The sequence below is a fragment of the Zea mays genome, chromosome 7 (genome assembly GCF_902167145.1).
Source record: "Zea mays cultivar B73 chromosome 7, Zm-B73-REFERENCE-NAM-5.0, whole genome shotgun sequence".
In the NCBI taxonomy this organism is placed as follows: domain Eukaryota; kingdom Viridiplantae; phylum Streptophyta; class Magnoliopsida; order Poales; family Poaceae; genus Zea; species Zea mays.
Genome location: NC_050102.1, coordinates 98566597 through 98580851, shown reverse-complemented (window position 1 = coordinate 98580851; position 14255 = coordinate 98566597). Strand labels below are relative to the sequence as shown.

The 14255-nt window shown below is 47.0% G+C and overlaps 1 long non-coding RNA gene across 1 annotated transcript; it reads right to left on the bottom strand.

The window, feature by feature from the left end:
* Nucleotides 1-602: 602 nt before the first annotated feature.
* Nucleotides 603-1469, bottom strand: LOC118472950 (uncharacterized). The gene is made up of 2 exons (XR_004851463.1): nt 1405-1469; nt 603-855 (listed from the first exon to the last, which is right to left on the bottom strand). It is a non-coding gene; the product is annotated as an uncharacterized lncRNA (long non-coding RNA).
* Between the last annotated feature and the right edge of the window lie 12786 nt (nt 1470-14255).

The following is a 14255-nucleotide window of genomic DNA, read 5'->3' as shown; positions in this document are numbered from 1 at the left end:
GTATATGTTCTTGAGAGGTTTGGTTGACCCCCTTCATTACCAGCTGATGAACCATACCTTCCCTACCTTCTAGCATCTGATCGATAGAGCTATCATGACTCAAAGGAAGTGCCCAGCACTACTACAAATCATGTTATATAAGACGGTTAATTTTCAATTATTAAGACACTTATGAAGTGTCCAAATTTGACGGAGTCATAAAAGATGTCCCACATTTAAGATGGATGTAAACCGTCTTAAAAGATATTATATAAGACACTTTTTTAATTTATAACCGTCTAAAAAAGATATTCGTTTAAGTCATTTTGTCTGGTAAACCGTCTTGAATTAGATTTTGTTTAAGACACTTATTCTAAAGAACCATCGAGAATACGGACATTATAAGTCACAAAATATTTATCAAATTGTCTAGAATGTCCTATAATAATAGACGCTTGCAATAGGAAAACCATCTTATTTAGGCGACTAATATTAGACGTTTTAGGAACCGACTTTTTTAGAGACTGGTATTGTACGTTTTGGGAACTATCTTATTATGGTTTAAATGAAATGACTTACAGGCAATACATTCTTCAATTTATAATCATTTTTGAGATACCACATTATAATATACATACACACATATATTTAATAACATTATAGTTAATATAATGTAGATAAGTATCATTCAATATCTCATAAATAAGCATTGCTAAATAACTCATACATAAGTGTACTCTAAATCCAAACTAAAATACTAACTGAAAAACATGGTCACCAACAGTTTGCGCTAAAGTTGAGCCTAACTAAGTGTATATGATTTCAACTCTACACACTTGACCGACCACCAAAATTTGAGTTCCATTCCATCTTTTCCTATACAACAAATAAGAGAAGACAATAGTGAGTAGTTAGACACGGTTGAACACCTTATATTATGGCATATCAAAAAGGTCATATGAATGCTAGATTTAGTTATGTGAAGCATCCTCAACCCTACATAATCCACCAATGTCTATCACCTCATTCATGAAGAAGTCGAGCAACTGTTCTCGAACATTTGCTATCTCATCAAGCAATAGTTGGACCAATATCATGATCCAAACTTTCCAAGAAATGTTCCCAATGAAACAGCTCAAGAAATGAGCAATAGCTAGACCAATATCATCATCCAAACTTTGCCACACTATATCCCGAGACAAGTGCTCCAGCGACCAGGCATATTTTGCTTACAGGTGGACACATTATTCAGTTCCTTGATACTACTTTGTTATTATCATGTGAATATGAAAGGGTGCTATAATTTTTCAATAAATAGGTATTGCTAGGAAGGCAGCTATCGAGACTAAAAATGGCTAAGCGTCATAGGAAGGAAGCAGGCTTATAGTTACCTGTGCAAGATGTGTAATGAAACAGTAAGTATACCTAAGTTGTCAATCAAAAGGGCCTTCACATTCCATTTGCCATTGCACTCATGATTCTTGTTTTTCTACGTAACACAAAAGTAACTCATGTCAGAACATATAACGAAGCTGGCAGAATATATAACTAACTTGTAGCTATAACCCAATTGTCTTGTAACATGTGGCTCTCTTGTATAGTACTATATTTCATATCTGCCAAGATGCACCTAACATTAACCCCCTTTTTTGTTAGGAGATGATTTGAGGATGTCTTGTATACATACCAAAGAAGAAAACACCAAATTGCAAACAAGACGGTGAGTGCAAAAGTAATGCTTCTAGCAGAATTTGCAGAGAATGTAAAAAGTGGCTGGAATTCACAAGGGTGTAAAAATCTTTTTCTTCCCAGTATATCATGTTGGATGTCCTAAGACAAAAAGAATTCGAACTGATGATAATTAATAAAAACTTTGACAGGAATAAAAATTAGATGCTTAGCCTCATTTATCGCCCATGTATTGTCAATGTTAATATCAGTTAAAACTTTTATCACTAGTCAACTAAAACAGTACATAAGCATTACGTACCTACAGACTCCAAAATAAAAACACCTAACTTACTGAACTTGTCAAATATTGAAAAAGCCTTGCAACAAAGTAAGAGGGTTAGCTTCCTATTAAAGAACTTTCTTCTATAGGTGGAAAATGATAGTTAACTGAGCATACAATGTGGGGGACAGATATCCTCGGGTCCACTAGAAGGCAAGAAGGCCTCACAAAGGGCCCCAGGCCCATTATTTCGCAAGGCCATCCCTTTGTGGGCCAGGGGAAGAACTTTCGGCAGATCGGATCAGCTCGAGCCCAGACGGCCCAACAGATTTGAGTAACGTCCACAGCAGTAGCCCGACTTTCCCACGCTGCGTCTTCAGGCGTCGGAACTGAATGGCGATGAGTCGGCAGAATTATAAGAAGATAGGCTCAGTCGGTTCACTATTATTTAGGCTCACATTGTTATCATATCCGCATGTATCGCCCCATGGTCAAGTATATAAGGCCTAGGGGGCACCCCATCAAAATAATCTTCATCTCATCGGCCATCCACTTAATTCTCTAGCATCCCTCGTGCTGGAGAATTCCTTTGTAACCCACCCCATAAAAGATACACACCAGGACGTAGGGTGTTACGCGTCTCAAAGTGGCCCAAACCTGTGCAAAATCGTCTACTGTCTCTCGTGCATCTAGCACGAACCATTGAGCTACAGTCAGTAATGTCGTCCTACCCCAAAAGCATCTCGAGGGGCAACCTCGGGTGCGTGGTCGGACCCAAAACACCGACAGCTGGCGCGCCAGGTAGGAGGTGTGTCACTGATCCAAGCTAGCTCAATGACCATCACTTTCCACCACAAGATCATCCTCCGCCCTGGATCCGTGTTTTGCTTCGGAACCATTTCGTCCGTGGCAGACGAAGAAGGAACTCTACATCGCATCATGGATCCACCGGAGAAAAAGCCTTCCTCAACAGTCTCTAGGTAAGTCGGAGCAAAGCAGGAAAAAGCGCAACCTCCAGCGCTCCGAGTGAAGACTACCTCCTGCAAGCCAGGAACAGAGGATCCGTCTACCCGGAGGACTCCACTGTCCACCTCTTCTATGTAAAAATGGACATGGATCACAAGGAAAAAGGAAGCAAATGAGGTAAAGGCTCGTCAAGCTGCTCTTCTGGTATCTCCGCCCTCAAAGGAGAATAGGAAGAAGCTTGTCACTATGATGGTTCCATTCTACCTCGATGTCCTCTTTATCAAGGGAAGAGCAGAGTCAACCCCCATCTCCGATGATGAACCAACCGCGCCGGGAGAAGAACCTCTTCAGTGGGAATCTCGCTGACGAAGGAACCGACGCCGAAATATTCGGTGACATCACGAAGCCAGAGAGCGGGACCCGGCGCAACCTGTATCACGAGATGAGATCTCAGAGATGGGAGAAACCCCAGAAGAACGGGTCTTCAGGGAAAGAAGGAATTCTCGACGGCGTGATCGTCAGCAGGCTCAAGCGCAGGCCGAATAGGAAGCGAGACAACACCGAGAGAACCCTCTTCTTGGACGAAACATGAACCCCAACTTCACCCGAGCCATGAACACACCGAGCGAGGTCGGTGGAGTGTTGGCTCGAATAGCCGATGGCCTCCCCAGGACACCAGACGTCGAGGGCTATGGACGGCTGCTCACTCAGGCAGCTAATCATCTTCTACCTCTCGCCCATCCACTGAGTGATCTACGACACGCCATCAATAGTCGGTGGGACGCACGGAGCTCCATCAACACTTCGCGCGAACGACGACACGAGAACGAGATTCGGCACCCAGAAGAGTATGACCGGGATCACGGCATCCCTGCGCGAAGTTAGGCCACCAGAGTTGAGTCGGCAACGGCTTCAACTGGCGGCACGAACCGGGGATGATCGAGGCACCACGTCAATAACTCCCCTCCCCGGGACCGACATCAACATCGTCGACAGGAGGACACATGCGGAGTATCGGTGCTCACTCCCCGTCTTAGGGCCATTCAATGGCCCCCTAACTTCAAAGTCTCCAACGTCGACAAGTACGAGCCTAAGCAGGACTCGGGAGGTTGGTTGGCTGTATACACCACCGCTGCCCGAGCCGCTGGGGCAACTGAAGATGTGATGACCGCGTACTTGCCCATCGTCCTCGGGCAGGATGCACTACAATGGCTACGACACCTACCTCGACACTGCATCAACGACTGGAGCGACTTCAGTCGGTGTTTCATCGCCAACTTCCAATCTCTCTCCGACAAACCGGCGCAGCCATGGGACCTCAAATCCATCAAGCGCCGAGGGGATGAGACTCTTCGGTCATACCTCAAAAGATTACAGACCATGAGAAATCGAATCCCCGAGGTTGCAGAAGCAGTGGTAATCGAAGACTTCTACTGGGGATCTAATGACTCGGCTTTCGTCCGAGCCATATTGCAAAAGGCACCGACTACCTCCGAGCAGCTATTCCGGGATGCGGACCTCTACATCACCGCTGACGAATGAGCTCAGGACCTCATCGGAGGAGCGAAGCCTGCACCAACGGCACCACGGCGCGACACAAACCAACAACCCGACAAGCGTTGGGAGAAGAGGCCTCGTGAAGAAGTTCACGCCACCGGACCACCCGCCTCTCGCGCCCGAGGAGCACCTCAAGGAGGCGAGCGTACATTGGACGACATCCTCTACGCCCAATGCCTGTACCACAAGGACATGCGCCACACCCTCCAAAACTGCAGGGACTTTAAGCACTCTGTTGGGAACGGCCGACCCTTCCATCCTCTACCACCTCCCCCACCTCGAGGAGGACCCGGAGAGCCTCGACTGCCTCAACAACAGGAAGGGGGAGGGGGCGGAGCATTCACGCGCGTCGACGGAGAAGTCAACATCATCTTTGGTGGACATGGGTCGCAAGAAAGCAAGAGGCAACAGAAGCTCAACGACCGTCAGATACCGGTGGCAGTCACAGGGCCTCCTGCCCCGTATCGATGGTCTAAACACCCAATCACCTTCACTCAGGCAGATCAGTGACTCAACTTCGATCACCTAGGCAAATACCCGCTCCTCATCGATCCGGTGATTCGAGAGAGCAGGGTAAAGAAGGTGTTAGTGGACGGGGGAAGCAGCATCAACGTTACCTTCCCTCGGACGCTTTAAGGCTTGGGGTCGCACTCAAAGAGCTCCACGAGTCAGACACTCCTTTTTTCGGCATCGTGCCGACTGAAGGAGAATATCCACTCGGACACATCTACATGCTAGTCACCTTTGGAACTCCGGAAAATTACAGATCTGAGTTCCTGAGGTTCGAGGTGGCAAGCTTCGACTGCGGATACAACACCATCATCAGCAGGCCTGGATTGGCGAAGTTCATGGCCATTCCGCATTATACATACATGATATTGAAGATGCCTAGACCACAAGGAATCGTCATTGTGCGTGCCGACTTCCTAGGCGCCGCAGAGTGCTTCCGAGTAGCCATTCAGGCAGCTCTCACCACCAAACTATCAACGACTTCTTCTGCACAGGCGAACTCAAAGCCTGAGGAGGACCTCACAGTGCCTACAAATGAAGCTCAAGCCATGACCTCTATACGGCCGACTGAGGAAACCAAGAGAATCAACCTCGGGTTCGCTGATGAACGCAAGACTGCCATCATCAGCTCCATCCTGGATGACAAATAGGAAAGCGCGCTCATCCAGTTCCTGCAAGATAACCGAGACGTATTCGCATGGCAACCTGCGGATATGCCGGGAGTCCCAAGAGAGCTGGGCGAGCACAAACTGAAGGTCTATCCCCAGGCGAGGCCGATCTGACAAAAGTTACGTCGTTTCACGCCCGACAAGAGAGAATCCATCCGTGCTGAGCTAGCTTGCCTAGTCATAGCAGGATTCATTAGAGAAGTACTGCATCCTGAGTGGTTAGCAAATCCTGTTCTTGTACTCAAAAGGATAAAGTGGATTGGCGCATGTGCGTCGACTATACAGATCTCAACAAGCACTGTCCGAAGGATCCCTTCAGACTTCCAAGGATAGACCAGGTGGTAGACTCGACCGCCGGGTGTTCTATGTTGTCCTTCTTGGATTGCTACTCCAGGTATCATCAGATCAGCCTGGCAAAAGAAGACGAGGAAAAAATTGCGTTCATCGCCCCGTTTGGAGCTTTCTGCTATACCTCCATGTCGTTTGGCCTCAAAAACGCTGGAGCGACTTATCAAAGAGCCATTCAGACATGCTTAGCCGATCACTGAGGCAAGCGTGTAGAAGCTTATGTGGATGACGTAGTGATCAAAACAGAAAACTTAGAAAACTTCATTGAAGATTTGCAGTTGCTCTTCAATAGCCTGCGGCGATATCGGTGGAAGCTTAATCTAGAAAAATGTGTCTGAGTACCAGCAGGAAAATTACTCGGATTCATTGTCAGCCACCGAGGAATTGAAGCTAACCCAGAAAAGATCGAGGCTATCATGAGGATGGAAGCACCGCAGTCGCAGAAGAAAGTGCAAAGACTTACTGGATTCATGGCAGCTCTAAGCAGGTTCATAACAAGGTTAGGAGAAAAGGGCCTACCGTTCTACAAGTTGCTCAAGAAGGTGGACAAGTTCCAGTGGACTTCAGAAGCTCAGGAAGCCCTTGATGCACTGAAGAAATTCCTTACAACACCGCCAGTATTAAAGCCGCCACGCCGAGCTACGCCAAGTCAACCGCCAGAAGATCTGTTGTTGTACATCTCTTGCATGACCCACGTGGTGAGCACCGCGTTGGTAGTCGAGCGAGCAGAGGAGGGACATGCATATCTAGTACAGCATCCCGTCTATTTCATCAGTCAAGTTCTGGGGCCCTCAAAGAAGAAATATCCTCAAGTTCAAAAGCTATTGTATGCAGTACTTCTAACTGCACGCAAGCTCCATCACTACTTTGACGACCACAAAGTCATAGTAGTCACTGGATTTCCAATAGGGGATATTCTCCACAACAAAGAAGCCATTGGAAGAATAGCCAAGTGGGCCTGCGAGCTGGGAGCTCACGACATCGAGTTTTGACCTTGACTGCAATAAAGACTCAAGCATTAGTTGACTTCGTATCAGAGTGGACCGAGCAACAAGTGTTAGATAACCCAGAGACTGTAGAAGTATGGCAGATGTATTTCGATGGCTCGTTGAAGCTGCAGGGGGCAGGCGCAGGGATCCTCTTCATTGCACCTGGAGGAGGACAACTCAAATATGCTCTTCAGTTGTTATTCTCAGCATCCAACAATGCAGCAGAATATGAAGCTTTGATTCATGGACTAAACATTGTTGTATCACTGGGCATTAAGAGACTGATGGTATACGAAGATTCACTAGTTGTCATAAGTCAGATAAACAAAGAATGGGATTGCTCGAATGACTCTATGGGCAAGTACTGCACAGCCGTCCGAAAGCTAGAAGACAAATTCGAAGGGCTGGAATTTCATCATGTGGAGAGAGATCGCAACGCGGCAGCAGACGCGTTGTCGAAACTAGGATCCAGTCGGACCCAGGTTCCACCTGGGGTTTTTGTCCAAGAAGTGTCACGCCCGAGTATTTCCTTAGAACGGGCAGAAGAGTGCAATGTTCTGAGCCAGCCAGAGTCAGATTCCGATGACTGGAGAGAGCCAATCATCAGATATATAAAAATGAAGAAGAGCCAGATGACAAAACTGCAGCAGAACGCATCGCAAGGCAGTCAGCTCACTACACTCTCATTGGGGAAGCACTGTACAGAAGGGGCGCAACAGGAGTCCTCATGAAGTGCATTCTTTCGGCCACTGGGAAGCAACTACTAGATGAGATCCACGCCAGGCAATGCGGGATACACGCAACATCCAAGACTCTAGTTGGGAAGGTCTTCAGGTCTGGTTTCTACTGGCCAACAGCAAAGAGTGATGCAGCCGAGTTATTCCAAAGGTGTGAAGCTTGCCAATACTTATCAAAGCAGCAGCATTTACCAGCACAACGACTGCAGACCATACCCGTAACATGGCCATTTGTGTGCTGGGGACTGGACATGATTGGACCCTTCAAGAAAGCTCAGGGAGGATACACTCACGTGCTAGTTGCCATCGACAAATTCACTAAATGGATAGAGTACAAGCCCATTTCTTCTCTGACTTCAGCTAAGGCAGTGGAGTTCATACAAGATATAATATCCAGGTTCAAAATACCGAATAACATCATAACTGACCTAGGATCCAATTTCACTAGCTTTGAATTCTTCGATTTCTGCGAACAAAAAAGCATCCAGATCAAATATGTGTCAGTAGCACACCCGGGAGCCAATGGTCAGGTGGAAAGGGCCAATGGAATGATATTGGAAGCACTCAGGAAAAAAGTCTTCAACAAGAATGAAAAGTTCGCAGGAAAGTGGATCAGAGAATTGCCGTATGTGGTTTGGAGCCTAAGAACTCAACCTAGCCGAGCTTTGCATGCAAACACTCCCTTCTTCATGGTCTATGGTTCGGAGGCAGTGCTACTTGCCGATCTCAGGTTTGGGGCACGAAGGCTGATCTTCGAAAACATAGCCGAAGCAGAAACTACTAGACTGGAGGATATCGATATATTGGAAGAAGAATGACTGAATACAGTAATTCAGTCAGCTAGGTACCAGCAAACTCTGAGGCGCTATCATGATAAGGCCATACGACATCGATCCTTCGCAATGGGAGACTTGGTCCTTCGCCAAATTCTAACAGGGGAAGGATGGCATAAATTGTCGCCACTGTGGGAAGGGCCATTCATGGTAGCAGAAGTCACTCAGCTAGGATCATATCGACTCACTCAAATGGATGGCACGGAAATAGGGAATTCATGGAATATAGAGCATCTTAGGAAGTTTTACCCCTAGCTAGATTTCAAGAGCTATTGGGATAGCATTGTAGTCTGTAATGGGAAAAGTACATCATCAATAAAAAGATTTCATTCTCAAAGGCACTCGAACTATTTATTATCAATCTGCATACTTACTCGACTCAGGGTGACCACTATACCCTACTAACGGAGCAATTAGTTTAAGTCGGCAGCGACTCAAGACAGTGCGACATGCTCACGCTTGCTTAACTTAGGGTGACCACTATACCCTACTAACAGAGCAATCGGCTTAAGTCGGCGGTGACTTAAGATGGTGCAACATGCTCACGCTTGCTTCACTTAGGGTGACCACTATACCCTACTAACGGAGCAATCGGCTTAAGTCGGGAGCGACTTAAGACGGTGCAACATGCTCACGCTTGCTTCACTTAGGGTGACCACTATACCCTACTAACGGAGCAATCGGCTTAAGTCGGCAGCGACTTAAGACGGTGCGACATGCTCACGCTTGCTTCACTTAGGTTGACCACTATACCCTACCAACGGAGCAATTGGCTTAAGTCGGCAGTGACTTAAGGCGGTGCGACATGCTCACGACTACTCGATCTAGTATAAACATGCATACGATTACTCATCTTAGGGCGATCTCTATGCCTCATGAAATAGGAAGAAGTTTCAAAACCATCACACTGCACTTACTCCTACAATCATAACAACTGTTGAATTCAAACAACAGAAAAATAATAATAGCATTCAGTACCAAGAACACTTTCTAACAGAATATTCGAGCACATTGACCACATACGCATACCATTCATAAATGCATTCAGTGTTTCTACTTGGCAATGTTCTTCTCAGGAGCAACTGATGAAGAAGGGCGACTCGAGGAGTCAGAAGCAGCGTTGACATCAGCAACTGTGTCATCAGGAACAATCACGCCTGACCTTCTCATCAAGATCCGCCCCGCGCGAATGGCTTTATCCATAGCCTTGTCGCGCTGAGCCTTCAAAGTAGTGGAAGTGTCTTCAGCAACCTTGGTGGCCAATCGAGCAGCTTCTAGCTCCTAGACGACTGGTCTTTTGGAGGCGCGCAGATCCTTGATGATAGAATCTTTGCTCGACACCAATTGCCTAAGACGAAGGATCTCATCCTGGGACTCTTGCAGCTTGTGACGGTGATTATCCAAATCTGCCATGGTAAAACGATGGCTCCTCTCCAAGATAGTCAAAGAATTGATGGTGTCACGATACAACCTATCAAGGTTATCGCGAGAAGATGCGAGTACATATTTTTCTTCCTGCAGACAAGAATCAGCTCTCAAGCACCTAGTAAGCAGCAAAACACAGAAGAGAAAGTCAAGTAAGCCTACTTCATTAGCCGCCCTTTCAAAGTCAAGCTGAGCACTGAGAAAGGAATTCAATGAGTTGGCATCACCTAAAGAAGCAGAAACCCGGGCCAGATCGGTCTGACCTTGAGAATACTTCTCCTCGAGTTCAGAGTACCGTCGGGTCATATCTAACAAAAAACAGTTGAAGAAGGGCACACAGTTAAAAATAGACTACTCAAGAAGTCAAGGAAGAAAACAAAGGCACTAACCAGCATTAGTCATTTTCAAATCAGATATCTGCCTCTAAAGCATCATCGGATTCCAATGCGTTAGAGACAGAGCTCTTTCTGGGACAGAGGCACCTTGTGATCTCAGCTGACCAGCCATCTCGTCGACCAAAGCCTGATATTGAAAACAAATGAGTGCAAAAACAGTATTTTGCCTAGAGTATAGCCAGATCGGGAAAAGCCAGAGTACCTGAAGATTGGAGAAGAATGAAGGAAACCCCAAATCATGAGAAGCCAGGTGGTGGCTCGACGAAGGAATATCAACCAGAACAATCTGAAGAGCATCACCCAGGATCAACTCAACATCACCAGCAGGCATCAGAACTCTAGCATCAGGTGCGCCGGTCTCTAAGGCGACTTCCTCATTAAAATCATGCGCTGTTGCCATGCCATCAGAATGTGGAGGAGAAGACACAACATGGACATCCATGAAGGTATGAGAAGGAGAGCCCGCTCGGACTCCCTCGGGGGCTAGGTCGCAGCCTGCACTGCCCATCGGAGCCGGACCACCACCGGCAACACCCTCGGGGGCTAGGTCGCAGCTCGCGCTACCCACTCGAGCCGGATCATTACCGGCAACACCCTCGGGGGCTGGGCAACCGCTGGCACCATCCTTGAGAACTAGGTTCTCTGCAACAGCCACCTCTAAGGCTAAAGGACTCCCAGTCACCTCCATGGGAATTGAACAACCTTGACCAACCTCTTGGCTCCGAAGACCGCCCTCCAAGGTCGATGATGCACGAGACGCTGCCCGGGATACCTCTAATCCCACATCTGGAATGTCAGAGCAGACGTCCATCATATCACCATCAATGGGCTTGGATAGCAAATCTTCAGGGACAACATCCTCAAGAGCTTGATCAAAATTGGCTAGGGATAATTCTTGCAGACCGACGAGAGCAGACAAAGCTGGAGAAGGAATATCACTACTCTCCCCACTGATTATGTAACGCCGACTATTCTTCTGAATTAAGGGGATTTCCTCCTCTTCTTCTTTGTCCTCGTCAACAATACGAACAATACCCCCATTGGGATCAGCTCTGGCAGGATCACACCCATTGGGTTCAGCATCAGCAGGGTCACACCCATTGGGATCAGTTCTAGAAGGATCACACCCATTGGGTTCAGCATCAGTAGGGTCACACCCATTGGGATTAGCTCCAGTAAAGAGTTCCACTGGTACTTCTTCAGCAGCAGGAGCAGAAAGGCCAGCATCATGATCCAAGCACGACACTCGCCGTCGTCGTCACCGCCGCTCCCCTCCTCGAACGAGTCAGAGGAGTCCTCCTCGTTCGACGGCCCGGATGTATGTCCACACCTCGGCGGTGATCCCCTAGGAATCGTCCGAGTCTTCGAACGATGCCGGGGGCGAGGTGTAGACTGGCGATCCCTTGGACTCGGAGGAAAACTCCTCCTCCGAGTACTCGGAATCGTCGAAGTCCTCCGAGGGAGGGATCGGCTCAAGCTTCCGCTTATCGCCGGAATGGTGCGACGAGCTCCCACCATTTTTGCTCTTGCCCATGATGGAGTAGAAGAGAACAGAAGAGAGCAAGCAACAAGCGGCAGAGAGATGTGTGAAGACGCCAGAGAAGCAAGCGTTCTATTTATAGACGAAGAAGGCAACCGCTCATCTCCTACCACGGCCACTGAACAGTCGCAAGTATTCAATAAGCAATTCAAATCGCCTAGAAACAAGTCAGGCGGCTGACGCCGTTTCACGCAACACAACACCCATTGGGACTCAAGTCAACTGCATGGACGATATGATTACACCCGCAGTCACGTCAAGTTACTACTCAGGGATAGTTTGCTAAACGCTCAGCGCACCAAGCCATCCCTTGCCTACACCCATTTGGGGGGACGTCCAGGAATTTTCAATAGATTTTCCCAAACAGTCACATCCATACAGTATACACAGTGAATGTATCAAGACAAAAAAAAGATATTGATGGAGATCGGAGGAAAGCCACAAATAGCTGATGAAGTACAAGTCTAATCAACAGGAGCATTGAAGCATGAAGTGAAAGGAAGACCAGCTAAGGGCCATCTACCGGATGTCCAATCTGTCGCGGATCAAATAAATTTCAACAGGACATGGGGTAGACCCTGTTGTTGATCTCAAAGGCAAAACTGTATGCTGATTTCTAAAGCATAAAGTTGATGATATCATGCTGAATTCTAAGGCATTCGGCGAGGATAAAATGCTGACTTCTAAAGCATAGGATGAAGACCTGTGAGCGGATTATTTCCATTAATCCACTGGAAGCTCAGGGGCTACGCCCATTGGATGCACCTCCGGTGCACCCAATGAGTCGTTAACTCCAAAAGACGAAATGCTGATCTCTAAGGCATGAACTAACGTTAAAATGCTGATTTCTAAGGCATGAGATGAATACGAAAATGATTTCTGAAAAAACCCGAGATGAAGACCTTTGAGTGGATTATTTTCAGTAATCCACTCAAAGCTCGGGGGCTACACCCATTGGGTGCACCGAAAGAATCCTAAAACCCCGAAAACAAAGTGCTGATCTCTAAAGCATAGGCTGAGGGCAAAATGCTGATTTCTAAGGCATGAGTACAAGTCAGAGACAATGATTTCTAAAAAAGCATGGGATGAAGACCTTTGAGTGGATTATTTTTAGTAATCCACTCAAAGCTCGGGGGCTACACCCATTGGGTGCACCTCCGGTGCACCTAATGAATCCTTAAACCCTGAGAGCAAAATATTGATCTCCAAAGCATAAACAGAGCACCGATTCCTGAAGATTAAAAGCAAAAGATTGTGGAATGATACCAAAAGAAGATGACAGAAGATCGTTTTTACCAAGTTACTCAGAGTTGGAGGTAATGACTTAGCAGACATGTTTCAAAATCGCAAGCTGGACCTAGAATCTTTGGGCCGATTATTTCAAAATCAACACAAAGATTGGGGGCTTGTGGGGGGCAGATATCCCCCGGGTCCACTAGAAGGCAAGAAGGCCTCGCGAAGGGCCCTAGGCCCATTATTTCGCAAGGCCATCCCTTCGTGGGCCAGGGGAAGAACTTTCGGCAGATCGGATCAGCTCGAGCCCAGATGGCCCAACAGATTTGAGTAATGTCCACAGCAGTAGCCCGACTTTCCCGCGCTGTGTCTTCAGGCGTCGAAACTGAATGGCGATAAGTCGGAAGAATTATAGGAAGATAGACTCAGTCGGTTCAGTATTATTTAGGCTCACATTGTTATCATATCCGCATGTATCGCCCCACGGTCAATTATATAAGGCCTAGGGACACCCCATCAAAATAATCTTCATCTCATCGGCCATCCACTTAATTCTCTAGCATCCCTCGTGCTGGAGAATTCCTCTGTAACCCACCCCATAAAAGATCCACACTAGGATGTAGGGTGTTACACGTCTCAAAGCGGCCCGAACCTGTGCAAAATCGTCTACTTTCTCTCGTGCATCTAGCACGAACCATTGAGCTACAGTCGGTAACGCCGTCCTACTCCAAAAGCATCTCGAGGGGCAACCCCGGGTGCGCGGTCGGACCCAAAACACTAACATACAATGACTAACAACATAATGCATGACCAGTTACTTGTTCGCTATTCTTTTGGAGGTTCTTAGTTGTACCCCTCACAGAGAATGTACAAGGTATAAATTAAACCAACTAAATACCAGTCTTGAATCATTTTGGGACAAAGTTTTTAAAGGAAAACAATAGCTAATTTACCTAAGAAAACCTTGGACTATTAGTGAGCACAGATACCATCTAGCATTCTAGCATATGCAACCAAGTTGTCTAGACCCTCAGTAAAGGAAACAACCCAATCAAGAAGTTAGTGTTGTTAGATGAAGACCACTTGGTGAGCATCTCTCATCCTGGTACTTGTTTGATTCACCC